The 16,209-nt window shown below is 52.0% G+C and overlaps 1 protein-coding gene across 3 annotated transcripts in view; it reads left to right on the top strand.

Annotated features, from left to right (window-relative positions):
- Ttk (zinc finger and BTB domain-containing protein ttk) overlaps nt 1-16,209 on the top strand; it is a 57,010-nt gene that overhangs the window by 6,362 nt on the left and 34,439 nt on the right. The window contains exon 2 of one of the 3 annotated variants that reach the window (XM_070666449.1): nt 6,074-6,276. The gene's annotated coding sequence lies outside the window, so the exon portion shown is untranslated. Of the gene's footprint in view, nt 1-6,073; nt 6,277-8,524; nt 9,325-10,505; nt 11,028-16,209 lie in introns of those variants that run through there. The other 2 variants (XM_070666447.1, XM_070666448.1) reach the window with 2 other exon arrangements.

Here is a 16,209-nt window from a genome sequence, read left to right as displayed (position 1 = left end):
TAATTATTGACAGAGCGATAACAGGGTGAGGTGATAGCGCGATATCGACGGTAGCGAACGATTTAATAGGATTCCGATCTGAGGCCGGCAATACGCTTCGAGCGATCGGAAGACACAGAATCCCAACCATCGCGCTGCTGCCGCGGTAGTTTCTTTCTTTCTTTTTTTTTTCCTTCTTTTTTTTTTTATCAGATTCCTGTCCCCGTGAGCGGCGCGGTCGAAAAGTCAACGCGGTTACGGCCGGGCCTTTCGAAATACCAAAAAGGCAGGGCGCTCGGAAGAGCGCGTGCGAGAAAAAGTCGTCTCTTTAGTAGGTCAACGTCGATGTTGTTCCTTCCCTTCGTCAGGATTACGTCACCCGTGTGTGGCTCTCCTCCCGTGCCGCGCTTCGTCTCGCGCCCGCACGCCAACGCTCGTTCGCTTGCTCGTACACGTGAAGCTATGCCGTGCGTGCGCACATGTGCGCCGTAATGCGTACACGCACGCCGTCCACTAGGCCTACCCGCGCGCGTGTGTGCGTGCCACAGCTTGCGCACTTGACCACCCACCCATCCACCCACTTAGGAAACTAGGAGCCGTTTTATCACGTCAGGTAGAGCGGCCGATCTTCGCCGTTCAGCCAGGAGAGGAATCTTTACGACCGCGAACCTCGTGACGAAAGACCCTCTCGGAAAAGAAGAGCATTACGCAGCGGTACCGTCACTTCGTCGCGTAAAACGACGCAAGACTTTCTTCTAATTTCTTTATTTATTAATTTTTTAAAATTGATTTTTGTTACATTACAACGACGTGGTCTGTAAGTTCGTTCGCGCTTAATATAGAAATTCAGAAGGATCGATCAGAAGAGAGAATTTTTCCGCGCGTCACTTCGGGATCGGTGAGCTTATGAGGGGTTCACGAGCGCGTACACGACTATCGCGTTAAAAGGAGGGGGCGAGGGGCGGGAGAAAAGGCTATGCGGGTCGGGGTCGAGTCATGCATATCGATGTCGACGTGCATGAATTTTTCATACTCTCCTACGATTTTGAAAGCCGCTTGGTCGCTCGTAAATCCATAAGTCCGCCACTTGACCGCGAGCGCGATCCACCGAGAAGACGTCATCGGTGTGCAACACTCGGTTCGATCTCGCGCAAAGGTACAAAATTTAAATGTCAATAGAATACAAAAGTAGAAAGCAAAGAATTCGCCGTGCGCGCCGTACATTAAGAACTTGGATTCGAGAATTCGTATAAATATCGCGAAAGATCTAACCCGGTGATAAGCCACAACTTCTCCGAGGGAACAGAAGTTTTTGAGGAGTGCTCGAGCAGAAATCTAAGAGCACCCATGGCAAACTCTATGACGGGGTTAACGCTTGGGTGATATTACCGCCTACGTGGTACGTCCTCTCCGCCGATCGCAGCCAGCTCGGTGTCGTCCATTGATAGTTTCCGATAGAGAGAAAAAGAAAAAAAAAAAAAATGCGCTCGCTCGTAAGGCTCGACGGTACGCGAGAGAAAATGGAAAGGAGAATGAAAGGAGACGTTGGCGGAAAAGATAGCGGGAAGGGGAGAGAGAACGAGGGCCGTGGTGGAGGAGGAGGGCGGGGGAGGAGGGAACGAATGAGGGAAGCGAGTGAAAGATATTGGTAATCGAGGAATCCGGGAACTCAGAACCGTTCGAACGGTTGCCGCTGCTGCAGACGCAAGGTCGTTGTCCTTGGGGGATCAACGACCCCTCGACGAGAGGGTGCCATGGTGGGGATATCGCGTTCGTTCGCGCTCATCTCCCCGACGCCGCCGCCGACGTCTGGACATAAGGGCGCCCCCAGGTTGTGCCGCGTTATAGCCGGGGTTAGAGCCGACCGATAGAGCCGCCACGCTGCCGATTAACCCCGGCTCGATGACTCTTCTTCGTTTCCCTTCCCGCAGACTCTGACCGCCATGCGAAGATGTAGATTTGCTTCACCTCATGCTGGCAGCGTACCAATAAGTCAATTAGATTTCGGCACAATTCGCAGAAAGAAAAAAAAGAAATAAAAATAAAATCGAGACTACATCGGCAATTGCAGCTCTAGGCGTCCAGAATTTGTGCACGTCCCGCGGGAACGTTCTCCCTTTCTTCGAGCTACGAGAAGGCGGCAATCTTCCACCTAGCCTTCTGACCCAATCTAAGACAGTGGTTTTAAAATGCGATGCTGCCTTCGCGTGTAAGAATTTAAATGCCAGTAGACGGCGCAGAAAGAGGCGATGCCCATGGAGGACTTTGTAAAGCGCGTAATCGCTGTCGGGTGGCCCGACTGGCCCTTGGAGATCGGGAATAAGTATACGATCGGCTACGTGCACTAAACAGAAGGGAAGGGAAGGACAGAGAAAAAGACTTAAAAGGCGGTTCAAGGGGAAAGCGAGTCCGGATGGTATGGAGGAGCCAAAGAAGGAGAGAGAAGGAATAAAGGGGGGTTGGAAAGTTTTATCTTCGGGTCGAGAGAATACGGCGTAACCACCTGTTGGGGTGGCGGCGACTCGGCTCATCTTCGTGACTGTTTATTTTCGGCCGCGAGTTAATTTCGAATATCCTGCGGCCTCTCCCGGCGGGTTGATAGCGCGCACCGCAACTTAGGCTCTCTCGCAGAAGAGAATCGAGGAAGGAGGGCTGATGAAGTACAAATAGCGAGAATAGAAGCACGCGAGACGAACCGCCGGCGGTTCCAGTGGCTCGTCTTTTACTTCGGCCGCGAGAACGATCTTTTCGAATAGTTTTTCCAAAGTGTCGACGCGGAAAAGGCGCCGAAACGAATAGGATAATTTTAATCTTGACCGCGCGAAGATCGTTTTATTGAAATCAAGACCGCTGCGGCGGGGGAGAATTCCGTATTATCCTCGATTCAGAGTCTTGTGAATCCCCTCTTCGGGATGTCGACGCCACGCGGTAAAAGCGCGCGGGGCGGTCGCCGACGTCCTTTCGCGTCTTCGCCGGAAGGACTCGCCGGTGTTACGCTCGACGAAGGCGCGTGAGAGCGCAGGACGACGAGGGGGAGAACGGGCGTGGATCCTGAGCTGGACACGGAACGCGGCGCGCAGAGCGGAGTAAAGCCGGAGCAGAGCAGGGCAGGCCAGGCCAGGGAGCAATGTCCCTTCGGAGTCATCCCCTTCCTCGCTATCGCGCGTATACTCGCGACGCGAGGTATGCACGCCGTTACTCGCCTCCGCGTTCCCTCTTTCTCCTTCCCGGCGCGGCGCTTGCTCGCTTTTTATGGAAGAGCCGTAAGTTGGGATCTTCCACTAGAGGCTTTCCCGCTGGAGAGAGAAAGATAGAGAGAGAGAGAGAGAGTTTCCCGCGGCTTTAACTAATCTCTCTACCCTGCACCGATTCCGCACGTTCTAGACGGTACAAAATTTTTCGTCGGGCCGCAATTACTTAGGGTAGCGAAAAATCATGGAAATAAAGTTACGTATCACATGTTTTCGAAAACGAAGGAAGAAACACGTATTAACGGTATTAATTATTAATGTTTCAATTATAAGAAAACGAGAAAAAGAAGGTTTATAGTCTTTCCTTACGGATCTTCCAGCAACTGTTCTCTCTTTTTTTTTTTTTTCTTTTATTCAGAGTGAGTCATTTGCGACGGTCGCGTCGAATAACGATTGCGTGATTCGCAGGAGTGAAACGAAATGAAAGGAGAGCTGTTTCCTTCTGGAGTCGCGGTTTTCTAGGAATATCCTTTGCGGTCGCGACGGATAAGGATATCTGGCGTATGAGGCAATGCGCCTTCGAATCGTCGGGGCATCAGGAAACTGGTATCTCTCGTCCTTTCTATTCACCGTGACCTCAAAACCCTACCGTTGACCTTAGAAGGGCAGCGCGGCGCTGTCGAAAGTGCTACCAGTCGGCTGAAAAGAAAGAGAGAAAAAAAAAAAAGAATATCGTTCACGCCTCTTCGGGGTGTAGCCGTACACCCGATAAGATAGCCGCGTGTCTGTATACGTGGCGTAGCGTTAAGGCGAATTTACACAACTCGCTCTTGATGATCCTCGTTCGATGATTTATCCTCCTAACGTACTCGACGAAAGAGCTTTTGTCTCGCGCGGCATCGACGGTCATCAAGGAATAAATTCTCCGTTAATCGCAACTGCAAGTATCTGTTTACACAGATTTTTCTTTTTTCCCTTTTTTTTTTTCGTCGAAAAAAAAAAATTTGCGTAAGAAGAAGACGCGGTGATCAGCTCGAAAAGTACGCACGCACGTTAGTCGGATTGATTATTTAGGGGGACGCTAACGAAGCGTCGGTCAGCTGAGTCGCTGGAGTACGTGCTAACGATATGCGGATCCCCGTGTCTAATTGCCCTGCCTGTGATCGGTGTCGTTGACACTTGGTGCCGCCGAGAGATCGTCGCCGGATCGCCGGATCGATCCGAGAATTTAAACACGGCACAGTAAAGAGGTTAAGACGACACTTAACCCCCCTGGGTCGCATATGGTTCCCAGTTGGAGCGAGCGGCACTGGCAGCGTGTCGTAATACACGAACCTTATGTGTACACTAATTAGGACCATTGAAGTCGGAGAGAAGACGTTCGATATATAGGACGCCACCCGTTAGCTCATTGCCGGGGGCATGCGGTTGCGCGACGCATTAACATTTAACATTAACACCAACTCGTTTCCCCTGCCAGTTCTCCCGTGTGTTTTCTCCTATCAGCTCTCGACTCCTTTACCTCCGTTACGAGCGATTGATATCGTTTTCACAATATCGGCGGAGTCACTGAGAAAATTCAGACCGCTTCCCGTTTCAAAATACACAGAGATTTAATGACGAGAAAACGGGACGAGCTTTTTTTTTTTTATTTAACGTAAGTGCGCCAAGAAAACGGTAAATACGTCGTCTTTGTAATGAATGATTTATGATTGAAAACTTATCTAAAGTCAATAATAAGTATAAACTCTATTGACGAAAGCAAACGGATGTGTGGCGGCTTCGGCGTAGTAACAAGAACGCCCTGATGTAACTCGCGTTCTGTTTGAAAAAAAAAGAATGTAAGATTTAAAAATGTGAAGATTTCGTTGTTGCCGCTTTTTCGTCGCTTTTTCGTGACACCGACTCGATTTTCTCGTTTGGCTGATTTCGTGTCGCGAAAATTAATTTGACTTGATTTTTATTATTTTGTTATTTTTAATTACTATTACTTTGTTTGCGTGTAATATACTTTTCTTTAAATTTAATATAAATACTTCTCGGCCATGTATGTACGGAACTTTGCTACCTGCTTATTATTTATTCGGCCTTCGGCAAAGGAATGCGGGAGTTCGCGATATCAAAGTCGCGTGAGATCGCCCGATCGGCTGATTATCGCTCGTATATTTCACCCTTACGTAAATTAACGCGCTTCAAAGAAATTGATACACCGATTATTATGACGAATATTAATTTAAATGTAAAAGTATTCTTGTGACGTAGAAGAAGCGAGAGTGAATAACGCTACGAAGCGCGCGTTCTGTGATGTCAAGTAATACGTAAGCGAACGTTTCTCACTTTTTTTTTTTTTTTTTTTTCTTCTTTCCACGTTCATTCTGAATGTTCCTATAATTTTTATATATTTAATTTTATATATTTAAATCTATCTCGAGCTTTGTCCCTTCTCCATCTCGCTTCTTCTCTCGCTCGTCACGTTCATTCGCGCTCTTCGGCGCGTCGCCACGGCTCGTTAATTTTCCGGAAATGTATCCGAACGTTGTTACAGCCGTGCGTTTGTCACGAGGCGTGCCACCCTCGGCGATCCGGTGCCCCGCCTTGACCTGCGAGTCTAATCCCGATATACGAATAACGAATGTAAATTTGCCGTGCGGCTCGTTTCCGGACCGCGCGGGGACCGCCGGGCAGCTCGTGAAAATATTCAGTATTCATCACCGCGCGTCAACTCTTTCGTAACGAGACAGTTTTATTGCGCACGACCGTGGCCCTCTCGCATCTCCTTCGAGAAGGAATTTGTCATCCGCGCCTTGCTTTTCGGGATGAATAACGTTTCACATTTCCGTCCAGCGCCTTTGCGCGTGCATGTATCCTCGTGACGTCTCTACAATAATATCTCTATGTTGCAGCTGGGTATTGTTGCAAGTCTCTGCCGCACCGTTTTAACGAGGACCATTTTCAACCATCGTTGAGGATCGCTTGAAGCATTGAGACGAGGTGGAGAGACCGTCGGACGAGAGGGATTTTTATTCACGCCGAGGGAGTTCGACGTGGGAAGAAAATTGGGCGAGCGGCAAGATAGTCGCGCGTACTAGATGCGGATCGTAAAAAGGTACTGTGCTCTTCAAAACGCAATTTATCGTGTTTTTCGCGTGTCAGTCGGAAGCGGCGAAGGCGCGTTTCGAAGTACGAAAGGATCATTCCGTACATATAACGGGGAGCCGCGCTGGAAGGCAAGGAGCCGGGCAAGACAAGGCCTGGTGAGACGCGAGAGAAGGCTCGGCTTCTCTTTCTCTTTCTTTCTCTTTCTTCCGAGTTCGAGGCGAAGTCGCGCCGGCAGTCGCCACGGTCGTTTCTCAACCCTTTCGCGGTTACGTCACGTTAAAAAAGCTATTTGGGGTCAACACCCCGCGCAGCGACACGTGTAGTACTCCTTGGACCTCGCCGTTCCCCCGCCTCACCGCGGCGGCCCTCCACCCCGCGGTAACGCGAAGACAGCCCTCTCTCCCTTCTCCTTCATCTCTCGCGCGCGCAAGCAATGACGCCATTGCTGTCACTTCCCTGCCTCCATCTCCTCGTCTTGCTCGCCTACTCTAACAATAAGTGTTCCCTCTACTCTCACAAAGGTTTCTACTAAGCTTCCTAGACACGTCAGGGCCAGGATTCCAATTCCGGACGGAGGCGCGCCGAGGCGCTTGGGAGTCAAAAATTTTCTCGACAGGGTTGTTAGGCATATTAAATACTTTTTTATTTCAATTAAACATACATATGTACAATCAGAAACGTCATGTATATATAACAGAAAAGAAATATCTATCTTATATCGTGTAAAAAGTCAAATTAAACCGTAACGTTAATCTTTAAGAGGGTAATCGTAATCCCCCCGAGTTTTTTGCGGTGTACGGCTAGTTTTCTCGCGAAAAGAAATAAGAGAGGAAGCGAATTAGGATGGAGTGAGGTGAAGGGAAAGGGGAGAGACGCAGCAGCCCCGAGCGATACAGGCCTGGCCGTGGGCACGGGGAAAGAGTAGGAGAGGCAGCCGAGTTTCTTGAGGAACGGTCGAATGAGCGTGCACGCTTCGAGCTAGAACTAGCTAGACTCTCGCTAGAGCGGAGCCAAGGACACTAGACTTTCAGCAACAGTAGTCGTAAGAGTCAAACGACAGCGGCGGAGGCGGCGGCGGCGGCGTCGGAGATGGTGGTGACTCCCCTTCACCCCGACCCACGCCGTCTACGTGCTCGTTTACCCTCAGCTTCCCCCCTGCCCCTGCACCGCGATATTACCATCGTCATCTTCATTCCCTCCACCGCCTGGCGTAAAAAAGTGCGCAAGCGCGCGAATCGGTGCTCACGCTACTAACCCGCGACGACACCACCGCGCACCTTCCCTTCTCTTTTTCGCGCTCTCTCTCTCCTTCCCTCTGTCTCTCTCTTTCTTCCATCCCGCCCCCTGCCCGCGTTCCACGCTCGCGAATTTCCTGTCTCGCGGCCCAGGTGGAGGAGACGGCGGGAGAGTCACCTTTTCACATCCCTCTCCCCACGTGCATCCCCGTGACGCCGAGGCCGGCCCCGTCCCCCCACACTCCGCCGTCGCAGGAAAGGACTTTGGTCCCCGTTTCTCTGGTCCTCCGCCTTGACCCTCGCCCCCATGCCCACCCGAAATGGTTGGCATTCGCGCGACGGAGGATGAAGTTTCATGGTAAAGCCGAGCCCGACGGTGCTCGACTTCAAGGTCGTCGGGCGATCCGGGGAATTTTAAAAATCCGCCGGCGTGTTCGCGCGGCCGATTTATTCACCCTTTTTCCACATACGCTATCTCGAGGGACACGAGAGTCATCGGGATTATGCGCAGCGTTAACTCGAGACGCGGCGCTCGCGGTCGGGGGGAACGGAGGGTGGAGAGGGTGCGTTCGAAAAGGAAGAAGAAAAAAAAAAGTCCGACGCGAGGACGCGACGAGGGCGGGCGAAGAGAGCGCGACCGTCTCTCCGGATCTGAGAGCGTGAGAACAAAGGGGCGAGAGCAAGTGCCCTTTTTTCGAGGGTGATCGAGGGTGAGGGCCGAAGTGGAACGGACAGGAGCGAGAGACGCTGTTTCAGATCGAACGAGGACGACGCGACGTGCGATAAGACGACGAGAGAAAGAGAGGCGTCCGTTTCTTGCGGGGGCTAACGCGAGGAAGAAGCAACATATGGAAAGGGTGAAGCGAGGGTTGGGGCGGTGAGGGGGAAGTTTCACGTTCGCAATGGAGAGGCGGACGCGCGGAGACGAAGCAAGGGAAGGAGAGAGAGAACGGAGCAGAACGGCGCGAGCGAATCGAGGGTACGCGGGGAACGCGTGTTGCTAGGGTGCGGGGACGGGGGGCGAGCGAGAGGGTCCGTCAGGGTAGAGAGCGCGAGAGGGTGTAGTGGGAGAGCTCTGCGATTCGTTTCGTTTGGTTTCGTCGCGTCTCTAGGTGGCGGGCGGTGGTGGTACAAGTTTGCGCTCTTGCGGGAGGTTGCAAAGTACGTGTGCGCGCGCGCTCGACTCCTCGACTTCGGAGTTGGACTCGGTTTAGCTCGACTCTACTCGGCGGCGGTCAACGGCGTGGAGGTTCGCTCGGTTGAACGAGGGCGCGCGCGCGAACGGGCGAGCGAGCAAGCAAGGCGAAGCGAACGGTGGTCGGTTCAGGCGGGTGTGTGTTGCGCTTGGTGCTGCTGCTGCCGCTGCCTGCGTTCTACGGTGCGGTGCGACACGACCGACGGTGAAGGGTACTGCGAGTGGAAGACACGTCTGTGGCTGGCTGGCTGGCTAGGCGGGCGTAGGCGAGGTTCCGTGACGGCCGTTCGGTGGCGCAGCAGAAATTCCCCGACACGGCTGGCGCGGGTTGGTCAACGTCGTGGTGTGCGTGTGCTTTTCGTCTCGTTCTCGCTCACGTCGCTGTACACGGGTGTGCGCGTCTCGCAGTGTATACGTGTAGGTACGCTCGGCCGCGCGTACGTATCTGCCCCGAGAGAGTCCGTCCGCGCCTCGACTTGCTGACATGGCGTCCTAGTGCTGCGCACGGGCCAAGTTGCATGTCCTTAACGCGCGCGCCACGGAAAACGGATCTTCGTTCCTGTTTGTCACCCCGTGTCGTCGTCGTCGTCGCCGTCGGCCTCGTCGTAGCAGCAAGGATGCCAAGGTAAGTGCAAAGTGGTGGCGCATCGTGACGCTCGCGTCTCAATGACGTCTGAAATTTTTCACCCGCGCCTTCTCGTCCGTCGATCGCCCTCCGTTCGTCGTGTCCGCGCGCCACGCGTTACCATCGTCGCCGTTATCTCGCTGGCCATGTTCTCGTCTCGCGGCCAAGAAAGGAAGGTAACCGCGCTATGTACCTGCGCACTCGGGTGTCGTCAGGACCGGGCGGTGTCGATAAAAGACATCGAGAAATATGCGGATCGCTCTCCACGACGACGGCGGCGCTCTCGCCGAACGAGACGTCTCGACGGCAGGGTCGTTGCCATCGCGTGCCACCCTCGCGAAATCGATATTGCCACCGTGGCCAGACGATCTTTCTCTCATTTCCTCCCTCGGGCGACACGTATACATCTCTTTGCGCGCGCGCCCCTCGCCCACCCTGCTCTCCGCGACTCGTCCTCCTTCTTTCCCTCGCGAGCACCTTTTTCTTCGCGTTCCATTTCTACATTTGACCCGTCGCAATTTTTTTATCATTTATTTATTTATTTTTTTATTTTTTTTTTCTCTCCACCTTCGACCGGGTGCCGTCGGTGCGCTTGCCGTGAGCAGTGCGCGGTCGCGCTCGCGCGCGTGTCTGTATTTACGTATGCATGTATATATACTATACACACGTCGCTCGCGCTCCTACGTGGCGAACGTCGGAAGGGTTAACAGCGGCGAATTGGCGGGGCAGAACGGAAGAGGTTGGTTTCGAGGTAGTTTCTTTTCCACGAAGCGAAACCGCGACATAGAAAGAACTCGCTCGCTCTCCCTCCCTGCCACCCCTTAAGCAGGAGCGAGAGAAAGAGAGACGGTGAGCGCGCGCGGGGGCCGAGGGTACTACGTGGCTTATCGGCGCATCGACGGGCGGCGTGCTTCTCGACGTGGATTTTTCGCTCGGGAGAGGGTTGCGTAAATCCCTCTCTTTTCTCCTCTTTCTTCCCCCTTCGTCTCCCCCTTCGGTCCCGCCGCCTTCCTTTTCCCCCCCGTCTCGGCGTGCCTCTCTCCACCCTACCGTCCTATTACTCTCCCCTCGCCCTCTTCCGCTCCCCCGATGTGTCGCGCGGTCGGCTGCGGCGCTGCCCATAGGCGCCGATACGCCCCAGGGTGTCGAGGCCAACTTCAGCAGCTCGTTCGGTGAAACTCGGCGGTCTCCGGTTGCGTCCGTTCATCCGTCCGTCCGTCCGTCCACCGGGCATCCTCCCCCTCGCAGTCGTCAGTTGCGCTCATTGAAGCCGCGTGCGTGCGTGCGTGTACTCGGTGCTGCTCCCGGGGTTCTTTTTTCAGGCTTCGATCTCACGGCTCGCGACTACGTCGATTCCCGCGGGCGCAGTCCTTCGCGTCTCGCGTCTTCACGGGGTCGTTGCCGCGGTAACAGGTAAGCCTCCTCGGTTGGCCGCGACGTGAATTCAACTCTCGAAGCACGTGTCTCCTAGACGCTCCATGCTCTTCCGCCGCGACCGGCGGTGCTGCGGGGAAAAGAGCGTGCGCGCGCGCGGACGTTGATGCTGCGTCGCGTCGGTAATTAAGCCGGATTCGACGCAACTTTGTGGTGTGATAACGAGTATTGTGCAACCTGCGCGACTCCCCCTCCGTACGTCCCGGGAAGGAGGCGCCGTGGATGCGCGACGTGTCCGTGAGTCACGTCGGGGTGCTGCCGGTGTGTGGGTGAGTTTTTCTGTACCTTGTACGCCTGGGTGCCGTGCGTGCAAATGCGCAGTGCCGTCGTCTCGCCAACTTTTCCGGCGGACTCGTCGGACGAAAGAGTCCGCAACGCGGAAGAGCGATGTACGCGGGGAAGGGGGGAGGGAAAAGAGTGCAATTTGGTAGCGAAATTTGTTTCACTGTCGTGACGATATATTAAAAAAAAAAATACCCCGTTTTGATTTCACTTTACAAAGTACTTTTTTCCGTTTTTCTGATAAACGCACACGTGCACGCGCGCGGCGTTCTCAATTTTCCTAATCTCGAAACCGAAATTTCCCGGCGATAAGTATAAGGCACACAACGCAGGGCTCGCTGTGCTCCGCTTGAGTTATCTCGACATAGTCGACGGGGGATTCGCGTTATCTTGAAGATATAGGCGCACTCGAGCTGGGATTGGACTTGGCTCCGCGTTTCGCAACACGGCACCCGAGGGCCTTTACACGAGATTTCGAGTGTTTATTCCACGCACGAGGTGTCAAGAAGCTCTATCGCCACGCCTCTATGGGAGAGAAGCCGATAATGACACCCCGTATATAGTTACGTAAACATCGTTTCCTTCGGAATTCTCTCAGCCGCGAATGTCCGGAATTTTTTTTTTTTCTTTTTCCTTTTTTTTTTTTAATCTTTAAAACTTGAAGGTGTTCACCGTTAAGTCGTACCTCTTTCTAATTCACGATCCGCGATATCGACGTTCCCAAAAAGTCGTAGCTGCGTTGTTTTCTTTAACTTTAAAAAATTGATCGAGATCGAACTTTTCTCGGAGAGATATTTTTTTTTATTCGCGACTCCGTCGTAATAAATCTCGTCTAACGTATCGTTCGCCTTATCAAAAGAGATTGGGAAAAAGGTCACGAGAGGAGAAAAGATATCGTGCCGATCGCACCCTCGTTGTTCAAGGACTCGAGTGCCTCGGCTTGGTAAAAAAGTGCGGACGACGTGAAGAGAGCGGTTTTAAAGCAGGGTGGGAGGGGGGGAGGGAGGACACAGGGCGAGCGGAGAGCGGAGGGTGCAATGCGCAGGCGACAAGTGCGTGCACGCAGCGAAGCGTCGACACGTCGGTCGTACCCCACGTGCGTTCTGATGAGAATTTACATGCGACTTCCTGCGGGTTCTCTCGCCCCCTTCGCCGATTAAGAGTAGCGTGACGATGTTATCGCGGTACCCGCGAGGGGTTGAAACGGCGCCAATTACGGCGGCGGCGATGATGATGATGGTAGCGCAATAAAGGGAGACTATTGATAAACGGGGTTACGCACCGAGCGATTTTTCAATTCCGGCACTCGTACTTCTTCCGTCGTCTCTCCTCGTCTTTTTACCGTTTCCGGGAGCCATCGCGACGCCTAAAATCTTGGATTTTTTTCGGACGCCCGCTCTCCCTCCATTTTCAGAATTCCTCCGCCGGTTTTCCCCACGTGAAATCTTTCACCGTCTGACATTTCATTCCTTTTGAACGCCCGAACGAAAAGTTCTCCCCGGTTTTTCGACTTTTGGCCTTTTACGCGTATCTTCGGTGTTATCTGATTATTTTCTCTATGTGTTCCCTTTGAATAATGCAGAGTTTTAGAAGTAGAGGGAAAAAAAAAAAAAAAAAACTCGGGGGTGTTCCCTGAACCGAGAAAAGGGGTTTCCGTGTATCGCGACTGTAAAGCGATGGGGGTTTCCTTTTTCCTGTTCTTCCACGATACAGTGAAATCATAGCATTACGCATCTCCCCGCTATTTTTGTTTCCTTTCGTTAATTAATGTGCAGTCGGTCGTACTTAGACCGTGTCAAAAATCCATATCATCGAAGCCATTACCGGTAGGCTTTATCTCAAAACTAATTCCTTGTGCGTCACGCGAACTTGCACATAGTGTCTACCGAATTTTATTCTTTTCGTCAAATTTATCCTTATTTTAATTCGATAATTTCAACTTTAATAGAAATAATTGTAATTAAAAAAAAATCTTTTTAATTCCGATCGTCTTTGCTACAGCGATATAATTTTATTTTTATGAGGGAACACATGGAAGACAAGTGGCTTTCGTGAAAAATTTTATTGACGACAACGTTGTGGCGTATCTACTTCCCTTCTCCTCTCTTCCCTTATCTCTTTTCCGTTTATTACGTGTGTGATTTACAACCGCGTGATCGGCAGGATGTATCCGTTACAAGAATGTTGAAGCTCAGACAGCGGTTTGCACTCTTAGCACTCTTGGCAGCTCGTTCGAGTTTTGATTTTCAGGAAGATATGGTAAATTGCGTACGTTCGTGCACCGCAAGCATTACGACAACTGTAAAAGGAGATAGTCCAGACTGTTGTTTCTTATCGTGCTTTTTTTTTTTTTTCGTGTAATTAAGAACTGATTTAATATTTCTCAAGTAGAAACGTGACGTTATTTCTCAGCACGTTACACCTCGTTATATATTAATAATTGCTAAAAATAATTGGATAGTCGAGCGCAGATACTTATTCATCGCGATTAGATATATCAGGTCAATTATAAATTAACGTATGCGTACAATTTAAGATTGATAAAAACGTGTTTCCTTATTGGCGTTAAAGAAATCGCGTCCTAAAATGCTGGAAATGTTGCAACTTTTTGCCGGGATAATCAATAATTCCAGCGGACTTATCTCGAGCCTCCACGCATTCGGTCTCATGCCTCGCCCCCTTCTTCTCTTTCTCTAAGTCCTTGATTCAATTAGTCGATTGATTTTTCAAATGACGTCGCTTTACGTCTTGGATGCGGCCCTCCGGGCCGGGCTTGCGGCGCATTGTTCTGCAATTGTCACAATTCACAGGGGTGTCGAATATTTAACAATAAACCCTTTTCGTCCCTCGAGACGGCGGTCAGGGAGCGGCGCAAGGATTTACTCACCGCTCTTTCGAACCGGCTTTCTTTGTCCTTACGTTCGCAAGAGGGGAAGGAAAGGACTTTTGCAACCCCGGTGCACTTGCACGTACACTTGTTCCTGCGAACATTACTATGAACGCGCGACTATAAATCTCGAAATGGATATCGCGCCCTAGTTACACCTGCCGCGTCGTTTTATTTGTGCCAGGGTCGAATTCAGGTAGTCAGTGAACTATAGGAGAAGAGAGAGAGAGAGAGAGAAAGAGGGGACGAGAAAGAGTATCGTCGAACAATCACAAATTGTAAAATGTTTCACGTTTTTAAACAAGCCGGATCACAATCGACGGCATCTTTTCGGACGGTCTCTGGCGGAAGCCGTAACGAAAAAGGAGATGCGAAAATAAGGATATCGCCCATCCCTAACGGACGGTTCGCAAATATACGAGAGAATGTGCCCGGTTCTAATTCCGAGAAAGAGGAGTCCCGGGGTATACTCGTTCTCAAAGAATTTTCTCGGAATATTCATAGGATACTTCTATTCGCCTCGGTCAGAGAAAGATCCGGAGTGACGCGTGTAATATTTCATACGTATCTGAATTCCTTCGAGGATTTCGCGCACGTGAATGTGGGCGTATTTTAAGTGTTCTCGGGGATTATTTGCGAACGGTATCGACGGGAACGTGTTGCTATCGGGACGTAGTTTTCAGGAGTTTACTCAGCGATCAATTCGGCGATGTCACTCGAGGCTCGTCCCCGTGCGGAATCACAGGTCTTCGACACTCCTACGATTTCCTACGCGATTTTTCGTTCCCACAAACTCGACTCGATCCATGCACCGTTGCCCACCCCAGCTCGGTCGCTCCCTTATTTTTTTTTTATTTTTTGTAGCCTCGCCAGCCCCCTCGTCACATCCCCGGGTTCTTTTATTTTTTTTTACTCGGCTGTCGGTGCCCCGTCCTCGTGCAACATTCAGTCACCGGAACCGCGACATCCTTTCGCGGATCGCCCGCGTTTCTTGCGATCCTTTTTTTTTTTTTCCCTCCCCCTTTGACGCGCCGCGTCCATTGAGGTCGAGCGTCACGCACGACGGCGTCGCGCGAACGGCGCGAGGAAAACTCGTAAAATTCCCTCGTTTTTCCCAACGACGGCTTCAATTGATCCCACGTCATCCTTAGGCATCATTTTCCGCTCCCGCGGTTATCGTGGCGTCGATAAATTCGAATCGAGAGGAACGCCGAATGTTGACTGCGCGCTAATTAATATTAAACACGTAACGTAGCCACGAATGCCGGGTGGGACCGTCGCGCGTTTCTACGAGCTCGTGAAATTTTTGTTACGCTGAAAACATTTTTGCGGGATGGGCGCCAATGCGCGCGGCGAGGTCGAGCGTCGTCATCGCCGTCGCCGGGAGGGTGGCGAGAGCGAGAGAGACGCCGGAGAGGGCTGGGAGATGTAGGACTCGCCGGAGGCTCGGGGGAGGAGGGGGGCCGAGCGGGGTGCGGAGCCACAAAGATGGCCGCTTGGCGGCCAGCGCGCATGAGGGGTCGGCTCGACGAGGGATTCTTAAACGCGGCGGATTCGAGTCTTGCCCGCCTGATTTGTATTTCCATCGACGGAAACCAAACGGACGAGCGAAATGCTCCTCGGAAAGCGCGGCGCGTCCAGAGAAACCGGACGGCGATAATCGCGCGTGCTAGACTAACTTCGGGTTAATCCCGGGCGTGCGCGAGCGTGCGAATCGGGAGTATCGCGCCGCTTCTCCTCGCGAAGCATCGAAAATGTGGGACACGACTGTGCGCGCGGCGCGGAGGCCGGCAGGGCCCGCCGCGTTTGCCTCCCTTTCCCCTGCGCGTCGCAAAATTCTCCGTTAACTCCGCCGTACCTGGTGGCACGCCGCGGCTAACGGAATGAGCAGTACCTGCGCTGACTGACGGCACTTCCACACAGATACGTAAGCGTGCACGGAGGCTCGCGTAGGTACGTATACAGGGTGTACCGGGAAACCCCGCCCGCGAGGCTTTAAGTGACACTTTGGTCACGGGAAACTTTACCGCGCGCGCTCACGGAACACTCCCGACTGAGATAAATCTTTTCAATTCGGTTAATTATCGTTGCAAATAACGCTCGCGATTGTTGTTCGATCAGGGCGAGGAAAAAAAAAAAAAAAAAAAGAGTTGAACTCTACGAAAATTTTCCGTTGTTAATTGTTCTCGTATGATGCGGTTTTTGTTTAATTTTTTAATTGCGCGCCGGTTGCAAGAATTTGCACGTGCATTTATGCGCGCATTCGTGACGCACGCAGGCGT

This window comes from Cardiocondyla obscurior, linkage group LG15 (assembly GCF_019399895.1).
Source record: "Cardiocondyla obscurior isolate alpha-2009 linkage group LG15, Cobs3.1, whole genome shotgun sequence".
NCBI classification, from domain to species: Eukaryota; Metazoa; Arthropoda; class Insecta; order Hymenoptera; family Formicidae; genus Cardiocondyla; species Cardiocondyla obscurior.
The sequence above is the reverse complement of the archived record's forward strand: the minus strand, read 5'-3'. Positions and strand labels throughout refer to the sequence as shown.